Consider the following 19,324-nt stretch of genomic DNA (forward strand, 5'->3'; position numbering starts at 1 on the left):
TGTTTATGGCTGGGGTCCACTAGACAGGACGTCTGCCTTTGGAGGATTGGGTCTTGGTTTTATTTGGGATTGCATGATCCATGCATTCCTGAAGGTGTTCATAGAATGCATTTATAAAGGATTCTGTGGTCTGGCCCATATTTTCCACAGGCCCGGGGGCTTTGAAGGATTCCACCTCGGTTTTGAGGAGTGTGAAATTTGCTTTAGAGAAGTTTTTCACTGTGGTTTTCTGGGCAGGGGGTGGGGTCGGGATGTGAATATCCAGTGAGATTAGTTTATGGTCTGATCTTACCAGTGAGGGATACACTTCTGGTATGGAGCATAGAGTCCCCATGTTGGTGATGATCAGGTCCTTTATGTTTTCCCCTCTTGTGGGAGTGGTAACAAGTTGTTCCATAGCATTTGAGTTTATAAATTCTAGGAACCTTTGGGCTAGGGTGCTGGAGCTAGAGTAATGCTCCCAGTCTATATTTGAGTAGTTGAAATCACCCAATATAATGGTGTTTGGAGAGACCTTCATATTTTCCAGTGTTCTCAGGAAGGCCGAGTGGGGTTCCTGGGTTTGGGAGGGTGGTCTGTAGCAGGCTATAAACTGGATAGCAGTTTTACCCACTGTTAGTTGCACATGGATAGTCTCTGATGCTTTGTGCTGTGCCACCAACCTGGAGGTGTGGGTATCTTTGATGAATATTGATACTCCCCCTCCTTTTGTAGTTCGGTCCAAGTTTTGGGGCCGAAAAGCATGGTATGAGGTATAACCTGGTAGTACTGGGGTGCTCTCGGGATCCTTGAACCAGGTTTCTGTTACTGCACAGATATTGATGTTCTCCATGCTAAGGAGAGTTTTGAGTGCATGCATCTTGAGGTTTAGACTTCTGGCATTGAGTAGCATTACTCTTAGTTTCTTATCCCTTGTGATGCCTATGGAGGTGGGTTTGTCTTTTGAGCCCTGCCTAAAAAAGGCACTATGGGGGTAGCAAGAGCCTTTGCCAATATCCGAAAGCCCAGTGTTGACAGGTGCAAGCCATCACTAGCGAAGAATCGTGGCTTGTCGAGCATGTCATCCCAGGCTGACAGGCATTGGATCCCCTTTGAATGACACCAGTACTTAAGCCAATTGTTGAAACTGATCATCTTGTCTTCATATTGTGGCATCATTCTTGGTGAGGGTAAGATGCTACTCAAGGTCAGAGTCATACCGGCCTGGGCTACATGCTCAGAGAGCTCCTCTATGTCTCTTTTCATGTAGTCCAGGGAGGTACGTCTCAGGTCATTCACACCAGCATGGACAATGACTGAGTCATATTTGTACTTGCCTTGGTGTGACCTGAATGCGTGTGTTATGTGGCGGATCCTAGCGTCCGACAGGCAGCTCACCATGACCTTCTCCTTGTTCAGCCTGGTGAGCGGGACGTCAGTGTGCCTGATGATAGAGTCACCTATTACAAGTGTATCAGGTGTGTTGTTTAGCCTTAAGGGCTGTGACTGTTTGGCACACTGGCTTTGTGAGCTATGTGTTGCACGTGTTTTGTTTTGGGGTAGCGATTGCTTGGGTGTCTGCTTTGGAGGTCTCTGCTGCTTAGGCAGATTTTTATTTAGAGCCTCCGAGTATGTTTTTGTGTGTTTATGTGTTTGGTTTGCTGTCGTGGTAGGTCTATGTGAGACAGGAATTGTAGTGAGTGTGGTTTCCTTCTCCTCCTGACTGGTTATGCCCATACTGAGTTGAGAGAGCTTAGCCTCCAGTTTGGCTATATGGTTGCATCTCTCACATGTGTTGGAATTTGTGTACATGAGGCAGTAGTAATATTGCCTCAAGATTCCCAGATTCACCAGCTGGACAGGAGAGGAGACTGACAACTGACCTTTGGACATGCTAGAATAGTATTGGGAATTCCTTTATAATTGAAAAAAAAGGGCCAATGGGGAACAAGGTACTCAATGGGAGTTTGTGAGGGTGTAGTGCTTTTAATTTTTTAGTGCTGACTTAGTGAGCAAGTGCCAGGTAACTTAAATGCAATGTGTTACAGGTAACTTAAATGCAAAAATGATAAACAGTAACTTTCTTTCAAGTGAAACAAGGAAATAAGTACAGTAAGCAATGCGGATATCACTAGGGATCCACAAAAGCGCTGAAAAGCCGCGTTTTAGGTGGAATTAGCGTTTCAGGGAAATAACAAGCAAACAAACAACAAGCATACAAACAAAGCTAGATTCAGCAGGCCTGGATCTAGTCTATGCAACAGCAAACAAGGTGTACCAATTTCAGTAAGAAACAGTTCAAATATGCAGGTACTATAAGCCTTTAACCAGAAATTCCCAGCTCAGAAGGGCAGAGTTCAACCTCTTCTCCCACAAGAGTGCAGACCATGAACCTTCTTAATGAAAAATAACTGGCCTGAAGACCAAGTGCTTAAACTAGAACTAATACACTTTTAGAATAACAGACACTGAGCCCTCAATCAGCAGTTCCCAACTTAGAAGGATGTAAGCTACCTGTCCTGCCACCACAGTGCAGGCCATAAACCTTCCTAATGTAAAACAACTGGTCTGAAGCCCAAGTGCTTAATCCAAAAGACTTAGAATGATAGCTACACATTAATCAAGTTACTACCAAGCAGTAATAAATACAATTGAATACTTTAAAGAATGCCTGGATTAGTGCTCAAGTTATACAAACAAAGCTAGATTCAGCAGGCCTGGATCTAGTCTATGCTACAGCAAACAAGGTGTACCAATTTCAGTAAGAAGCAGTTCAAATATGCAGGTACTATAAGCCTTTAACCAGAAATTCCCAGCTCAGAAGGGCAGAGTCCAGCCTCTCCTCCCACAAGAGTGTAGACCACGAACCCTCTTAATGTAAAAAACTGGCCTGAAGCCCAAGTGCTTAAACCAGAATTAATACACTTTTAGAATAACAGACACTGAGCCCTCAATCAGCAGTTCCCAACTTAGAAGGATGTAAGCTACCTGTTCTGCCACTACAGTGCAGACCACAAACCTTCTTAATGTAAAACAACTGGTCTGAAGCCCAAGTGCTTAAACTAAAAGGCTTACAATGAGTTGCACCGAGCAGTAATAAATACAATTGAATACTGTTAAGATGACGCAAAAGCAAAATAAAGTAGGAAGAAACACAAATACAGTAAAAGCAGATAATTTTTTTTCTTTTTAAGTGGAAAGAGAGAAAGGAGTAGCAGAAACTAAGCTGATTGGCCCTCTCAAATGTTCTCCCTGTACTGGGTAGAATGAGGGAATGACACTAGACTGGGAGGAGGGTCCCAGATCAAATTTACACTAGGGGCGAGCAACTGCAAAGCCACCAACTATAAAAACACTATACTAACAGGGAGGGAGGGTGGGAAACAAACTGCAGAAATGTTTCTCACAGCTGAAAAGCAGCAGTGAGCCTTCAAATGAAAGTTTTAAACAGCTAAAGCAGCCTCTAAAAAAAGAGTTTAACTGCAACAAGTTATCAGAAACAAACAACCCAACAGATGCTTAATAAAAGTGGACAATTTCCAGTTAATACCTCACACACAGTGAAACTAGCTAGGAAAATACACAGTACACAAAGTGTTATAAATAACAAAGAAATAAAGAACAAAATAAACAAAAAAACAGGATATGTAATGTTATATATTATAGCTCTGAGTTTTCTCACTGACCTTCCTTCGATAAGCTCAGTGTGAAATGGCAGAACACTCACAACTGAACTTCTTAGGTAACAGAAAGTTGAAACCTGAGACAGCTTTTAAGAAAGAAGTCTCAAAAGAACCATTGAGGTGCTTAGTATAAACTGTAGTCCAGGTGACCTCAGTCAGCCAATGATCTCAATCAATTCTCTCTCACTGAAATGCCTGATAGCTTTGGCTAAACCAAGATGTCCCTGAATATGTGCTCAGACACACAGCCTCCACAAACACTAGGCCCAAATACAAGCCTGAATATGGAAATGCTACAAATATCGCCACTACTTAGAACAAACTGCAGAAATGTTTCTCACAGCTGAAAAGCAGCAGTGAGCCTTTAAATGAAAGTTTTAAACAGCTAAAGGAGCCTCTAGAAAAAAGAGTTTAACTGCAACAAGTTATCAGAAACAAACAACCCAACAGATGCTTAATAAAAGTGGACAATTTCCATTTAATACCTCACACACAGTGAAACTAGCTAGAAAAATACACAATACACAAAGTGCTATAAATAACAAAGAAATAAAGAACAAAATAAACAAAAAACAGGATACTTAATGTTATATATTATAGCTCCGTGTTTCCTCAGTGTCCTTCCTTCGATAAGCTCAGTGTGAAATGGCAGAACACAAGCAACTGAACTTCTTAGGTAACAGAAAGTTGAAACCTGAGACAGCTTTTAAGAAAGAAATCTCAAAAGAACCAATGAGGTGCTTAGTCTAAGCTGTAGTCCAGGTGACCTCAGTCAGCCAATGACCTCAAACAATTCTCTCTCACTGAAATGCCTGATGGCTTTGGCTAAATCAAGATGTCCCTGAATATGTGCTTAGACACACAGCCTCCACAAACACTAGGCCCAGATACAAGCCTGAATATGGAAATGCTACAAATATCCCGACTACTTAGAACAAACTGCAGAAATGTTTCTCACAGATGAAAAGCAGCAGTGAGCCTTTAAATGAAAGTTTTAAACAGCTAAAGGAGCCTCTAGAAAAAAGAGTTTAACTGCAACAACTTATCAGAAACAAACAACCCAACAGATGCTTAATAAAAGTGGACAATTTCCAGTTAATACCTCACACACAGTGAAACTAGCTAGAAAAATACACAGTACACAAAGTGCTATAAATAACAAAGAAATAAAGAATAAAATAAACAAATAAACAGGATACTTAATGTTATATATTATGGCTCCGAGTTTCCTCAGTGTCCCTCCTTCGATAAGCTCAGTGTGAAATGGCAGAACAGTCACAACTGAACTTCTTAGGTAACAGAAAGTTGAAACCTGACATAGCTTTTAAGAAAGAAATCTCAAAAGAACCAATAAGGTGCTTAGTCTAAGCTGTAGTCCAGGTGACCTCAGTCAGCCAATGACCTCAAACAATTCTCTCTCACTGAAATGCCTGATGGCTTTGGCTAAATCAAGATGTCCCTGAATATGTGCTCAGACACACAGCCTCCACAAACACTAGGCCCAAATACAAGCCTGAATATGGAAATGCTACAAATATCCCACTACTTAGAACAAACTGCAGAAATGTTTCTCACAGATGAAAAGCAGCAGTGAGCCTTTAAATGAAAGTTTTAAACAGCTAAAGGAGCCTCTAGAAAAAAGAGTTTAACTGCAACAAGTTATCAGAAACAAACAACCTAACAGATGCTTAATAAAAGTGGACAATTTCCAGTTAATACCTCACACACAGTGAAACTAGCTAGAAAAATACACAGTACACAAAGTGCTATAAATAACAAATAAATAAAGAACACAATAAACAAAAAACAGGATACTTAATACTATATATTATAGCTCTGAGTTTCCTCAGTGTCCTTCCTTCGATAAGCTCAGTGTGAAATGGCAGAACACTCACAACTGAACTTCTTAGGTAACAGAAAGTTGAAACCTGAGACAGCTTTTAAGAAAGAAATCTCAAAAGAACCAATAAGGTGCTTAGTCTAAGCTGTAGTCCAGGTGACCTCAGTCAGCCAATGACCTCAAACAATTCTCTCTCACTGAAATGCCTGATGGCTTTGGCTAAACCAAGATGTCCCTGAATATGTGCTCAGACACACAGCCTCCACAAACACTAGGCCCAAATACAAGCCTGAATATGGAAATGCTACAAATATCCCCACTACTTAGAACAAACTGCAGAAATGTTTCTCACAGCTGAAAAGCAGCAGTGAGCCTTTAAATGAAAGTTTTAAACAGCTAAAGGAGCCTCTAGAAAAAAGAGAGTTTAACTGCAACAAGTTATCAGAAACAAACAACCCAACAGATGCTTAATAAAAGTGGACAATTTCCAGTTAATACCTCACACACAGTGCAACTAGCTAGAAAAATACACAGTACACAAAGTGCTGTAAATAACAAAGAAATAAAGAACAAAATAAACAAAAAAGCAGGATACTTAATGTTATATATTATAGCTCTGAGTTTCCTCAGTGTCCTTCCTTCGATCAGCTCAGTGTGAAATGGCAGAACACTCACAACTGAACTTCTTAGGTAACAGAAAGTTGAAACCTGAGACAGCTTTTAAGAAAGAAATCTCAAAAGAACCAATGAGGTGCTTAGTCTAAGCTGTAGTCCAGGTGACCTCAGTCAGCCAATGACCTCAAACAATTCTCTCTCACTGAAATGCCTGATGGCTTTGGCTAAACCAAGATTTCCCTGAATATGTGCTCAGACACACAGCCTCCACAAACACTAGGCCCAAATACAAGCCTGAATATGGAAATGCTACAAATATCCCCACTACTTAGAACAAACTGCAGAAATGTTTCTCACAGCTGAAAAGCAGCAGTGAGCCTTTAAATGAAAGTTTTAAACAGCTAAAGGAGCCTCTAGAAAAAGAGTTTAACTGCAACAAGTTATCAGAAACAAACAACCCAACAGATGCTTAATAAAAGTGGACAATTTCCAGTTAATACCTCACACACAGTGAAACTAGCTAGAAAAATACACAGTACACAAAGTGCTATAAATAACAAAGAAATAAAGAACAAAATAAACAAAAAACAGAATACTTAATGTTATATATTATAGCTCTGAGTTTCCTCAGTGTCCTTCCTTCGATAAGCTCAGTGTGAAATGGCAGCACACTCACAACTGAACTTCTTAGGTAACAGAAAGTTGAAACCTGAGACAGCTTTTAAGAAAGAAATCTCAAAAGAACCAATGAGATGCTTAGTCTAAGGTGTAGTCCAGGTGACCTCAGGCAGCCAATGACCTCAAACAATTCTCTGTCACTGAAATGCCTGATGGCCTTGGTTAACCAGGATGTCCCTGAATATGTGCTCAGACACACAGCCTCCACAAACACTAGGCCCAAATACAAGCCTGAATATGGAAATGCTACAAATATCCCCACTACTTAGACCAACTGCAGAAATGTTTCCCACAGCTGAAAAGCAGCAGTGAGCCTTTAAATGAAAGTTTTAAACAGCTAAAGGAGCCTCTAGAAAAAAGAGTTTAACTGCAACAAGTTATCAGGAACAAACAACCAAACAGATGCTTAATAAAAGTGGACAATTTCCAGTTAATACCTCACACACATGAAACTAGCTAGAAAAATACACAGTACACAAAGTGCTATAAATAACAAAAAAATACAGAACAAAATAAACAAAAAACAGGATACTTAGTGTTATATATTATAGCTCTGAGTTTCCTCAGTGTCCTTCCTTCAATAAGCTCAGTGTCAAATGGAAGAACACTCATAACTGAACTTCTTAGGTAACAGAAAGTTGAAACCTGAGACAGCTTTTAAGAAAGAAATCTCAAAAGAACCAATGAGGTGCTTTGTCTAAGCTGTAGTCCAGGTGACCTCAGTCAGCCAATGACCTCAAACAATTCTCTCTCACTGAATGCCTGATGGCTTTGGCTAAACCAAGATGTCCCTGAATATGTGCTCAGACACACCGCCTCCACAAACACTAGGCCCAAATACAAGCCTGAATATGGAAATGCTACAAATATCCCCACTACTTAGAACAAACTGCAGAAATGTTTCTCACAGCTGAAAAGCAGCAGTGAGCCTTTAAATGAAAGTTTTAAACAGCTAAAGGAGCCTCTAGAAAAAGAGTTTAACTGAAACAAGTTATCAGAAACAAACAACCCAACAGATGCTTAATAAAAGTGGACAATTTCCAGTTAATACTTCACACACAGTGAAACTAGCTAGAAAAATACACAGTACACAAAGTGCTATAAATAACAAAGAAATAAAGAACAAAATAAACAAAAATAGGATACTTAATGTTATATATTATAGCTCTGAGTTTCCTCAGTGTCCTTCCTTCGATAAGCTCAGTGTGAAATGGCAGAACACTCACAACTGAACTTCTTAGGTAACAGAAAGTTGAAACCTGAGACAGCTTTTAAGAAAGAAATCTCAAAAGAACCAATGAGGTGCTTAGTCTAAGCTGTAGTCCAGGTGACCTCAGTCAGCCAATGACCTCAAACAATTCTCTCTCACTGAAATGCCTGATGGCTTTGGCTAAACCAAGATGTCCCTGAATATGTGCTCAGACACACACAGCCTCCACACACACTTGGCCCAAATACAAGCCTGAATATGGAAATGCTACAAATATCCCCACTACTTAGAACAAACTGCAGAAATGTTTCTCACACCTGAAAAGCAGCAGTGAGCCTTTAAATGAAAGTTTTAAACAGCTAAAGGAGCCTCTAGAAAAAAGAGTTTAACTGCAACAAGTTATCAAAAACAAACAACCCAACAGATGCTTAATAAAAGTGGACAATTTCCAGTTAATACCTCACACACAGTGAAACTAGCTAGAAAACTACACAGTACACAAAGTGCTATAAATAACAAAGAAATAAAGAACAAAATAAACAAAAAACAGGGTACTTAATGTTATGTATTATAGATCCGAGTTTCCTCAGTGTCCTTCCTTCGATAAGCTTAGTGTGAAATGAAAGAACACTCATAACTGAACTTCTTAGGTAACAGAAAGTTGAAACCTGAGACAGCTTTTAAGAAAGAAATCTCAAAAGATTCAATGAGATGCTTAGTCTAAGCTGTAGTCCAGGTGACCTCAGTCAGCCAATGACCTCAAACAATTCTCTCTCATTGAAATGCCTGATGGCTTTGGCTAAACCAAGATGTCCCTGAATATGTGGTCAGACACACAGCCTCCACAAACACTAGGCCCAAATACAAGCCTGAATATGGAAATGCTACAAATATCCCCACCACGTAGAACAAACTGCAGAAATGTTTCTTACAGCTGAAAAGCAGCAGTGAGCCTTTAAATGAAAGTTTTAAACAGCTAAAGGAGCCTCTAGAAAAAGAGTTTAACTGCAACAAGTTATCAGAAACAAACAACAAAACAGATGCTTAATAAAAGTGGACAATTTCCAGATAATACCTCACACACAGTGAAACTAGCTAGAAAAATACACAGTACACCAACTGGTATAGATAACAAAGAAATAAAGAACAAAATAAACAAAAAACAGGATACTTAATGTTATATATTATAGCTCCGAGTTTCCTCAGTGTCCTTCCTTCAATAAGCTCAGTGTGAAATGGCAGAACACTCACAACTGAACTTCTTAGGTAACAGAAAGTTGAAACCTGAGACAGCTTTTAAGAAAGAAATCTCAAAAGAACCAATGAGGTGCTTAGTCTAAGCTGTAGTCCAGGTGACCTCAGTCAGCCAATGCCTCAAACAATTCTCTCGCACTGAAATGCCTGATTGCTTTGGCTAAACCAAGATGTGCCTGAATATGTGCTCAGACACACAGCCTCCACAAACACTAGGCCCAAATACAAGCCTGAATATGGAAATGCTACAAATATCCCCACTACTTAGAACAAACTGCAGAAATGTTTCTTACAGCTGAAAAGCAGCAGTGAGCCTTTAAATAAAAGTTTTAAACAGCTAAAGGAGCCTCTAGAAAAAAAGAGTTTAACTGCAACAAGTTATCAGAAACAAACAACAAAACAGATGCTTAATAAAAGTGGACAATTTCCAGTTAATACCTCACACACAGTGAAACTAGCTAGAAAAATACACAGTACACCAACTGCTATAGATAACAAAGAAATAAAGAACAAAATAAACAAAAAAACAGGATACTTAATGTTATATATTATAGCTCCCAGTTTCCTCAGTGTCCTTCCTTCGATAAGTTCAGTGTGAAATGGCAGAACACTCACAACTGAACTTCTTAGGTAACAGAAAGTTGAAACCTGAGACAGCTTTTAAGAAAGAAATCTCAAAAGAACCAATGAGGTGCTTAGTCTAAGCTGTAGTCCAGGTGACCTCAGTCAGCCAATGACCTCAAACAATTCTCTCTCACTGAAATGCCTGATTGCTTTGGCTAAACCAAGATGTCCCTGAATATGTGCTCAGACACACAGCCTCCACAAACACTAGGCCCAAATACAAGCCTGAATATGGAAATGCTACAAATATCCCCACTACTTAGAACAAACTGCAGAAATGTTTCTCACAGCTGAAAAGCAGCAGTGAGCCTTTAAATGAAAGTTTTAAACAGCTAAAGGAGCCTCTAGAAAAAAGTGTTTAACTGCAGCAAGTTATCAGAAACAAACAACCCAACAGATGCTTAATATAAGTGGGCAATTTCCAGTTAATACCTCACACACAGTGAAACTAGCTAGAAAAATACACAATACACAAAGTGCTATAAATAACAAAGAAATAAAGAACAAAATAAACAAAAAACAGGGTACTTAATGTTATGTATTATAGATCCGAGTTTCCTCAGTGTCCTTGCTTCGATAAGCACAGTATGAAATGGCAGAACACTCACAACTGAACTTCTTAAGTAACAGAAAGTTAAAACCTGAGACAGCTTTTAAGAAAGAAATCTCAAAATAACCAATGAGGTGCTTAGTCTAAGCTGTAGTCCAAGTGACCTCAGTCAGCCAATGACCTCAAACAATTCTCTCTCAGTGAAATGCCTGATGGCTTTGGCTAAACCAAGATGTCTCTCAGAAAAAAGAGTTTAACTGCAACAAGTTATCAGAAACAAACAACCCAACAGATGCTTAATAAAAGTGGACAATTTCCAGTTAATACCTCACACACAGTGAAACTAGCTAGAAAAAATACACAGTACACAAAGTGCTATAAATAACAAAGAAATAAAGAACAAAATAAACAAAAAACAGGATACTTAATGTTATATATTATAGCTCCGAGTTTCCTCAGTGTCCTTCCTTCGATAAGCTCAGTGTGAAATGGATACTTTCACAAGTATAACAAACTTTTATATATAAACCTGACAATACAAATTCTGAAAATCAAAGCTCCAGAATTATACACTATTCCCATACTTAATAATACTCCTATCTATATCAGAAAAATTAACTAAATGTTCAGCAGCAGTAGGATTAACCAAAGCTATTGCTGCTGGGTCAGGTTTGGGAAAGTGTATCAAAACCTTTCCCCAGCTAGGAAGGAGGAACTTTCCCTGTTACTGTATGGGACAACATATGTTGCAGAACGGGAAAATGGGGCAGTCTGGTCTGGTCGAAATGGAAGGAATAACTCCCACTGCCATCTATAACCTTGCTGAATGATCTTCAGACTGATTTGTCTGAAACTATCCGTTGCCAAAGAGAGATGTGGAGAGTCAGACTTTCTGGAAGAGATGCAGACTGTCAGGGTAGAAGGAGGGGTATGGTCTCTTATACAGTCATTCCGATTCGGACTGTCAGGGTGGAAGGAGTGGTATGGTCTCTTATATAGTCATTCTGATTCGGACTGCCTGGGTGGAAGGAGGGGTATGGTCTCTTATAATTTGTTTGACTGACTTTTTTTTTTGGCAGGGGTCCTGCTTTCTTTGCTGTTGTTTTTAAATGTCTGCTTATCAGCATTTTGCTGAGGCTGTTTATTTAGTTTCTTGCCAAAACTGCACAAGGGGATATAGAAACCTTTGGAAAATTTTGAAAAGGAAGGCTGAAACATCTGAGAGACTCCCTGAATACGTTTAGTCCTCTCATCAAATTTTTGATAACCTCTGCAGCAGGGGATCTAAAAGCTCTCTCGCTATACAAAGCAGAATTCAAAATATCATTCTTTACATCTTCTGGGAGGTTCTGAGAATGAAGACAGATAAACCTCAACACAGTACCAGTGGTCACAGCCATGGAAAAATTATCTACAGGATAATAAACACACTTTAAATGATGAGTGATGACCTGAGAAATGAAAAAGCTAAACCATTCAAAGCCAACTTTTCTTCACAAGAAGGAAAACACATTCATCATACTTTCACAATTAATCAATATAAACTTTAACATATGAGCCTGATCATTCAAAATTTTAAAAATCAAACTTGCAGAAGCACACATTTGAACTCCCATTGCATCGATGATTTTATGAAAGGATTTGAATTAACTTCAGGTTTAGAAGTAGCTGCATTATCTAAAGCTATAGCTGCTAGGTCAGTTCTGGGATGAGTGTATAAAACTTGAGAGATGGAACTTCATAAAATCTATCTGCATTCCTAGGAGCAGCAGGGTAGCATGGAAGTTAGGGATAGTGACAAACACACCCTTCAAAGCTGACAGCACTAGGGAGATGGGTAAGGTTCAAGAAATTACACTTGCAACTGCACATAGTATTTTCAAGACTGAGAAACCTCAGTGTTCATCCACTGAAAACACTGGCACATGCTGGAAACAATGTCAGACAAAGAAAAGCCCTCACAGAGAGATTCATGTACCATGCTCTCCTGGGAGTCTCAGATCTGAGGGAGAAACCCTTTAGCTGTCCCTTCATCTTCCTGTCCAGATTCAGTATCTTAACTCTCTTCCAGAAAAGAGGAATCCATGCCTCTCAACCTCTTAATGCAAAAAATCTGTACAAAGCTTGACAAAATGGGGTTACAAATAGGGACATATTTTAAATATACTGCTCTTATAAACATTTAGAAAGTTGCTAGAGTAACAGGATTTGTTTTAATATACATTTTCTGAAGGATCTATAGTCTGAAACTCAAATTTATGTGATTATTTAGTGACTATAATCCTGAGATCATCCCAGTGATTTGCCAGGAAAATTGAGGAACAGGCCAAAAATATGAGCCATAAATCTGGACATTCTGTAGAAATCTGTACAGTTGAGAGGTATGTAAGGAATCCCTTTTTTCTTTTAACAGTAACTATTTTATAAGAAAGATCAATAGCCTAAATACGTCCCTAAGCCAGATCTAATAAACTTCCCCTGTCCAGAGGAACTTGTGCAGGAGCAGATATTTAGTTTTCTGTTTCTTTTTGACAGGAAAACTGGGGCACATGAGTTCATTAATGGCAGGAACAGCATCCCCAGGGATTTTCACAACATTCTTACTAAGCAGGGGGATCTTTCATGCCCCTTCTCCCAAGACAGGCAAGAGTGGCTCCCTCTTGCCCACTGAAGGGACCCCAGCAGCAGAGAACATGGCTAACTGCTGGTCCAAAGTGGCTGTAGGTACTACACCAGAGGGATTCAGGGAAAATGTGTATGGTCTGAGGAATCAGCTTTAGCCAGAAAAGAATCACCCACCTGAAGCTGATGCAAATTGCTAGTCTGCTGTTGTGGCAATGGCTTTTGCTTAACTTTTTTCTTGTGGCTGGAAGAAGGACTGACCAATGGATCTGTAGTTTGTACCATGGTCAAGCCAAAAACAAAGTCTCTATCCCTTTGAAACTAAGCAGCACAAGTTGGTAAAACTTCTAAGTCCCGAAAAGTCACTTTTCCCAGTAAAAACACAGTAAAAAGCACTTTTTACACTTGGCCAGCCACAAAAAGTATAACACAGTTTCTCCGCAGAAAAAAAGTAGTTTTAGAATATTTTAACAACATTTTCGCCTTGTGACAGTATGTTAAAATGCAAACTCTTAGTTGAAAAACAACTTTCCTAACCTGGAAAGTAAAGATTAATAGTAAAATTTAAATGTGGAAGTTTTTTTCACCTAAGAGAACTTACTTGCCCAGCAATGAAACATGAGCTGACTGTTGATCCTCAAACACCCACAGAGAGGCGCTCTTCAGTATCAGGAAAGCTCTGAAATGCATGGTGTCCTAACCTGACGTTTCGACAGCTCAGCCTGAGCTGTCTATCGGTTTAGGTGTATGGGAGTTGCCATGAAACTTTGGAAGCTGGCCGGCTGTTATAGCCTTGTCAGGATAAAACTCATACAGCTCAGGCTGCTGCAGCAGTGATCAATATGATGAATAAATTCCCCTACTCCTTTCGGAAAGGTTGTCCTAGAGCAACTTCCTGGAGGTGACATGATGGATAGAAAGTGGCGAGTTTTATGTACTAAATTTTCTATTTACTAAATCATGACTGCTGAGACTGAGAATGATAGTGTCTCAAAAATGGATGTTATAAATAATGTGGAACAGGGATTACTGCACATTACAGTGATGAAGATCTAGGATGGTGGTTTGGTAAGTGAAATAAATACTTGTAACCAACTGATGACATAACTGTTTCTGGATGAAGGGACAGAGGATATTACTAGATAAGCATAGCTGAAAAGACGGCAGCAGAGATGGCTAAAGCTGTAAGTGGTCAATTTAAGAATCAACATTTTGATAGTAATATCAGGCAGAGAGAAAAAAACAGTTGTTAGAACTGAAACAAGGAGCACTGAAACCATAGACAGATACTTTACGTGAGACAATTTAAACCTATGGGAGTAAAGCCTGAGGAGGTGAGGGGTTATGCATATTGGCTTGAAAAGTTTTTTTTCTGAGCTAACATTTGAGTTTTATGTCTTTGGCTGAAACTATGTTTGTGAAGTTTGAAGCTATAACATTTTGTGAGCCCTGGAAAGTTTTGTCAAGGGGGTGAAAAGCAAAGTTAAAAAAAGAAAATGAAAGTGGAGTTTAGGACTGCAAAAGTGAATGAAGGTGAACTAAGACAATTTCACGATAAATGCAGAGAAGTTTGTGTTAAAATACTTTGATAACAGAAATTTATGGAATATAGAATTCTGAATGTTGCAGATGGAAAAAATATGTCATTTATCTAGTGTGGTAATGCTGAACAACATAAAAGGATCTGGTCTGATGGGACCTCTGAATGACTTAATTTGTGAGCAGCTTTCAGGATCTCTGTCGCTACAGAAAGTCTATGAGATGGTGGAACAGCTGGGAGATGTTTTGGGTCACAGTTTGGAACTTCTAGAAATTAAATGAAATAAACCCTGGATGTGACTCTCAACACCCAGACGTCTGAGGTGATGGCCTGTCAAGCTTTTGGAAGGAGAGCTCGATCCCCAACTACCTCCAGAAAAGAGCAGTCAGGTAACCCTTCAGGATCACTGAATGGGCCCACGGGAAAAACCATAGTGGAAGCCCTGATTCTACAGACTACGTCTGTCCCACAGGCGGTGTTCATTATGATTCACCCCACCCTCGGGAGGAACCTTCATGGGGAGAACCTGGGAAGAGAACTGTGACTTCCTGAAAAGGAGATGCTTACCCCCTTTCCAATTAATAAAAAAGAACAGTTGAGAAATAGAAAAGTGAACTCCAATAGTGGACGGAGTCACTCCTTGTCAGAGTTTCCTTAACCTTGGTCCCAAACAAAGAGGACCCATCAAAAGGGGCATTGATGAAGGACACTTTGAAGCAATCTTTAAAATTGCACATTTTCATGCAGGCATAGTGTCGTACTGCCAGTCCTGGAGCCTCCCTCTCTAGATTCTCCATCAGCTACATTAGAAATGAGTCTCAACAAAACTTTGGCTATGGAAGTCAAGGTAGATAACTGACCCCCCAGCTTTTTCTGGGTATCTGGAGGCTGCTGTGTTTTGAGGGTGTTTGACATTTCAGACACAAGGCCCTGTTAAAGCCTTGTCAAATGTGATAAGTAGTTAAGTGCCCTCAAAGCAAAGGTAGATGAGGCATAGGACTGCTTCTCTAATCATTCCAGTGCCCGAGACTCTCTGTTTTGGGGATGACTTCAGCACCGCTCCTGAAAAATCTCCTTTTTGGTAGCTAACGCAACTGCAATGGCATCGACAGCCAGACCCCTACTTCAGTAAGGCCTGTCTTGGGGGGGGCCAAGAATTTTGGTTTTCTAGGAATGGGCTCCACTGTGTCAAGTTCCTTCTATGCCCTCTGGGATACCCGGTCTGTGAGGGCATCTGGAGAGGGAACCACCCAAAGCGTGGATGGGCCTACACCAAAGGCCTCCAGAAAAACTGACTCCTTCGGTGGTCCAGCCCTCGTACTAGCAAAGCAGCTCCAACAAATTGCTAAAGGAGGCATCATCGCACAGGGACTTAGGGGAACCTTCTCCTTCCTCGAGGTCAGTATTCTTGGTGAGGTATTCCTTTGTGGAATACAAGTGCTTCCTCTTGTACTTTCTCATCCCCAAAACCTCACATTCTGATGAAGCTGAAGAGGAAGAGAAAGTGTCTGGAATCCCTACCAAGGGGGCTAACTGAAGGCTAACTGACGCAGGCTGTCTCATAGCATCCTGAAGACTGGCCAGAGGAACAGAAGAAAACTAGGAAGGGGTGCCAGCTGAAAACATCCAACCTTTCTCTTGAGAAGAGAACCTCCTCCCAACAATGTCAAAGGCTAAGGTGGAGGTCAGCCTCTTGGGTCTGACGGTCCCAGAAGTTGAAGGTACAGAAGACAGAACTCAAGGGAGCCACACCTAGACACAGTGAGATCAGAGCCAAATTATCTGAACCTGAAGCTCCGTTCGGAAATAACCATCATGAAGCTGGAAGTTTCAAATTTGACCCAGAAACTCCAGCCTCGATGCAATGGCTCCGAGGTGCTAACACCCCCAAACAAGTCAGATCATGGCTACTAAGAAACAGGATGGAGCAGAAGATAGTCAAGCCATTGGCTCTGATCAAGAGGGTGGAAACTCAACCAGCCAAAGGACCTCACAACCATAGGAGGAAGCCAGATTGAAGGAGCTAAAGGTCTCAGTGTCATATCCGGAAATGAGGGAATAAGGCCTAATTGTAACTGTGCCTGTAAAAAACACATCAGCAACTGCTTCATATCAAAAGTTTTGATGCTGCTCACTGACTTTGAAGATCGAACAGATGAAGCCACCGAGAATAACTTGGAGGGTCTATAGGAAGAGGACCCTGCATGCTGGATCTGAGCCGGGGAGGCTGTGAGTCAGAGCAGAGATGGGGAAGACTCTAGCAATCTATGAGGAAGAGTATGAAGAGAAGAGGGAGATGGCATCCTACCTGAAGGTATCCCTTTGATCAGGAAGGGGCTCAGGATACTTGACACCAGAGATGCTGTCTTGCCTGATTTACATGCCGAAGGTGAACGGATCTGAGATATCATTGCCGATGTCAGTGCAAGGCTGCTGGGGAGGCCAAAAGTCAGACCCAGCGAGCCCAAAGGAACAAGATAATAGGTACAGGTGATCTCTTGCACTCCCATTTGGTGTGCTTAGAGTCTTACAGCCAGCACTTGTCAAACCCAGTCTTGGGATCCAGGGAGAAGCCCTAGAAGAAGAAGAAGAAGAAACAGATAAGACAGAGGGTAAAAGCCCTTTCAAAATGAGCTTGTCCATATGCTCGTTGATCGCTCATCAGCCGAAGTTGTTACAAATTGAGATTCCTAACTCCAGATGCTCCAGACCCAAACAATACACACATTTAAGGTGTGCATCCTGGGAGGGTGAGCTGTTGTTGACTATCTGAAAATGTTGGCTGACATTTCCTTTTACTGGGGATGTGCTGACACCATGAGAGGAAGAATCCTTCTGGTCCAGGCAGGAATACTGTGAAGCTGTTGGAAGTCAAGCTGGATATAAGCCTTCACCTGTGACTGCATTTGGTATGATTATGACTGCTGTGGTGAGCCACTCAGTTACATTTTCAATATAGTTATTTATTTATTACTATTTGTTCACCCAGTAAGTGGGATGGTCTAGTAACATTTTATAGTCAGAACCCAAGCTCAAGGAACTCTAAATACATTATAATCTTACTAATCAACAATAATCCTATACTGAATGAGTAAATGGTAAAATTCAGCTCATAATGCAGTCAATGCATATAGGAGAACTAAGAAAATCCAGTCAAAGTGCAGAGAGAAGTACAAAGAAAAAAAAATACAGACCAAGATATGCATAAAATAGAGTTCAGTCATACATAAAAAACAAACTTATACTCACATATACATATGAAATATAAACATAAAAATATATATATTTTAAATGTATATGAAACAGTCATGTATAAATTTCCTTAAACAATTGTACTTTCTTCATAAAGCTTTCACATTTCATCTTCATAAGTAGACAGCAAAGTATGTACAAAATTTTAAAATGTATGTAAGCAAAAAGTAAAGTTGTATAAATTCCACTCACCTGTAACAACAGATGATCTTAGAACACATTGCCTTACTGGCAATATGGATAGTAGTGTCTTACCACCCTCCCTCTGGCAGTCCGTGAAAACTCAGAACTTCTCCTGCTTGTCTGTAGGTGTGAAGGACCAATCAGCTGCCAGAAGCAGGAAAGTCTTTCACGGCCACAAACAGCAGCCCTTCATTTATCCCATGGTCCAACAGGGAGAGCAGATGGAAATGCAATCTTTGCAAACACCTAGTTTTTCAAACTAAAAACCACATACAGAGAACAACAAAAGCTGCTAAGAAATAGGAGTGACTGCAAAAACAAAACTAAGTACACCCCCAGAAAAGTGGGGGTGGGTGGGAGGGCACTGCCAGTAAAGCTGTGTGCTTTAAAAACATATACTATTTTGGATAAGTGGAACTTATGCAACTGTACTATGTTCAACAAACACACTGCTTTACTGGCATATGGGTAGACTCCCAAAGCTTACATAACTTGGGCGGTGGAGGGGAAAGGGGTCCAGGAGCCCCCCCTGGAGAACAGTACTGTCAAAACCCTGATCTGGATCTAGTAAAGGCATAAAAGTTGGTAGTGATTTGTAAAAGTATGAACAAAGAACCAAGTTTCTGCCTCTAGAAAACCTCTAGAGTCCACTCCTTTCCAAAACATCACAAAAGAGGAAAACCCCCTGGAGGGATGTGCCTTTACCTTGCCTGGATTTGTCTTACCAAGGTGGGTGACACAAAAAATATAGTAGAGGACAACCCACATGCAATGGTTTACTTAGAGATATGTTGACCTTTCTTTGTCTCAGAGAAGGAAATAAAAAGCCATGTCAAGATAGCACCTGAGCTGCCCATACAAATCCAAATGGAAATTATATCTTTGACACAGACATTTTGATCAGCAGGTAAACAAAACAGCATCTCATCTCGAATATACATACCACTCAACACAACCTTTCACAAAACACACTGGTAGAAAAATACTTCAGCTAGTATACTGGACTAAGTCAGTATGCTTTCTCAACATGCAAGCCACTTTGCCAAGTATATCTTAAGGGACTGGGATTGAAGAAGACAAAGTCTTTTTACTAGAAGAGGTTGCTGAGAACACCCAAGCAGAGTCCAGAGACAAGAGGGTTTGGAGAACAGGCATGACTGAACATATCCCTGTTTTTTTATAATACCTTTACTAGGCAGAGCCTCCATTATCAAAGGAGAATTACAAGCTTTCTTCACAGACCTCCTCCAACATAGGGATCAAAGGAGGAGAAGATCACAAACCCTGTTGAATT

This window comes from Protopterus annectens, chromosome 2.part0 (genome assembly GCF_019279795.1).
Source record: "Protopterus annectens isolate FY-2018-M chromosome 2.part0, PAN1.0, whole genome shotgun sequence".
NCBI classification, from domain to species: domain Eukaryota; kingdom Metazoa; phylum Chordata; order Ceratodontiformes; family Protopteridae; genus Protopterus; species Protopterus annectens.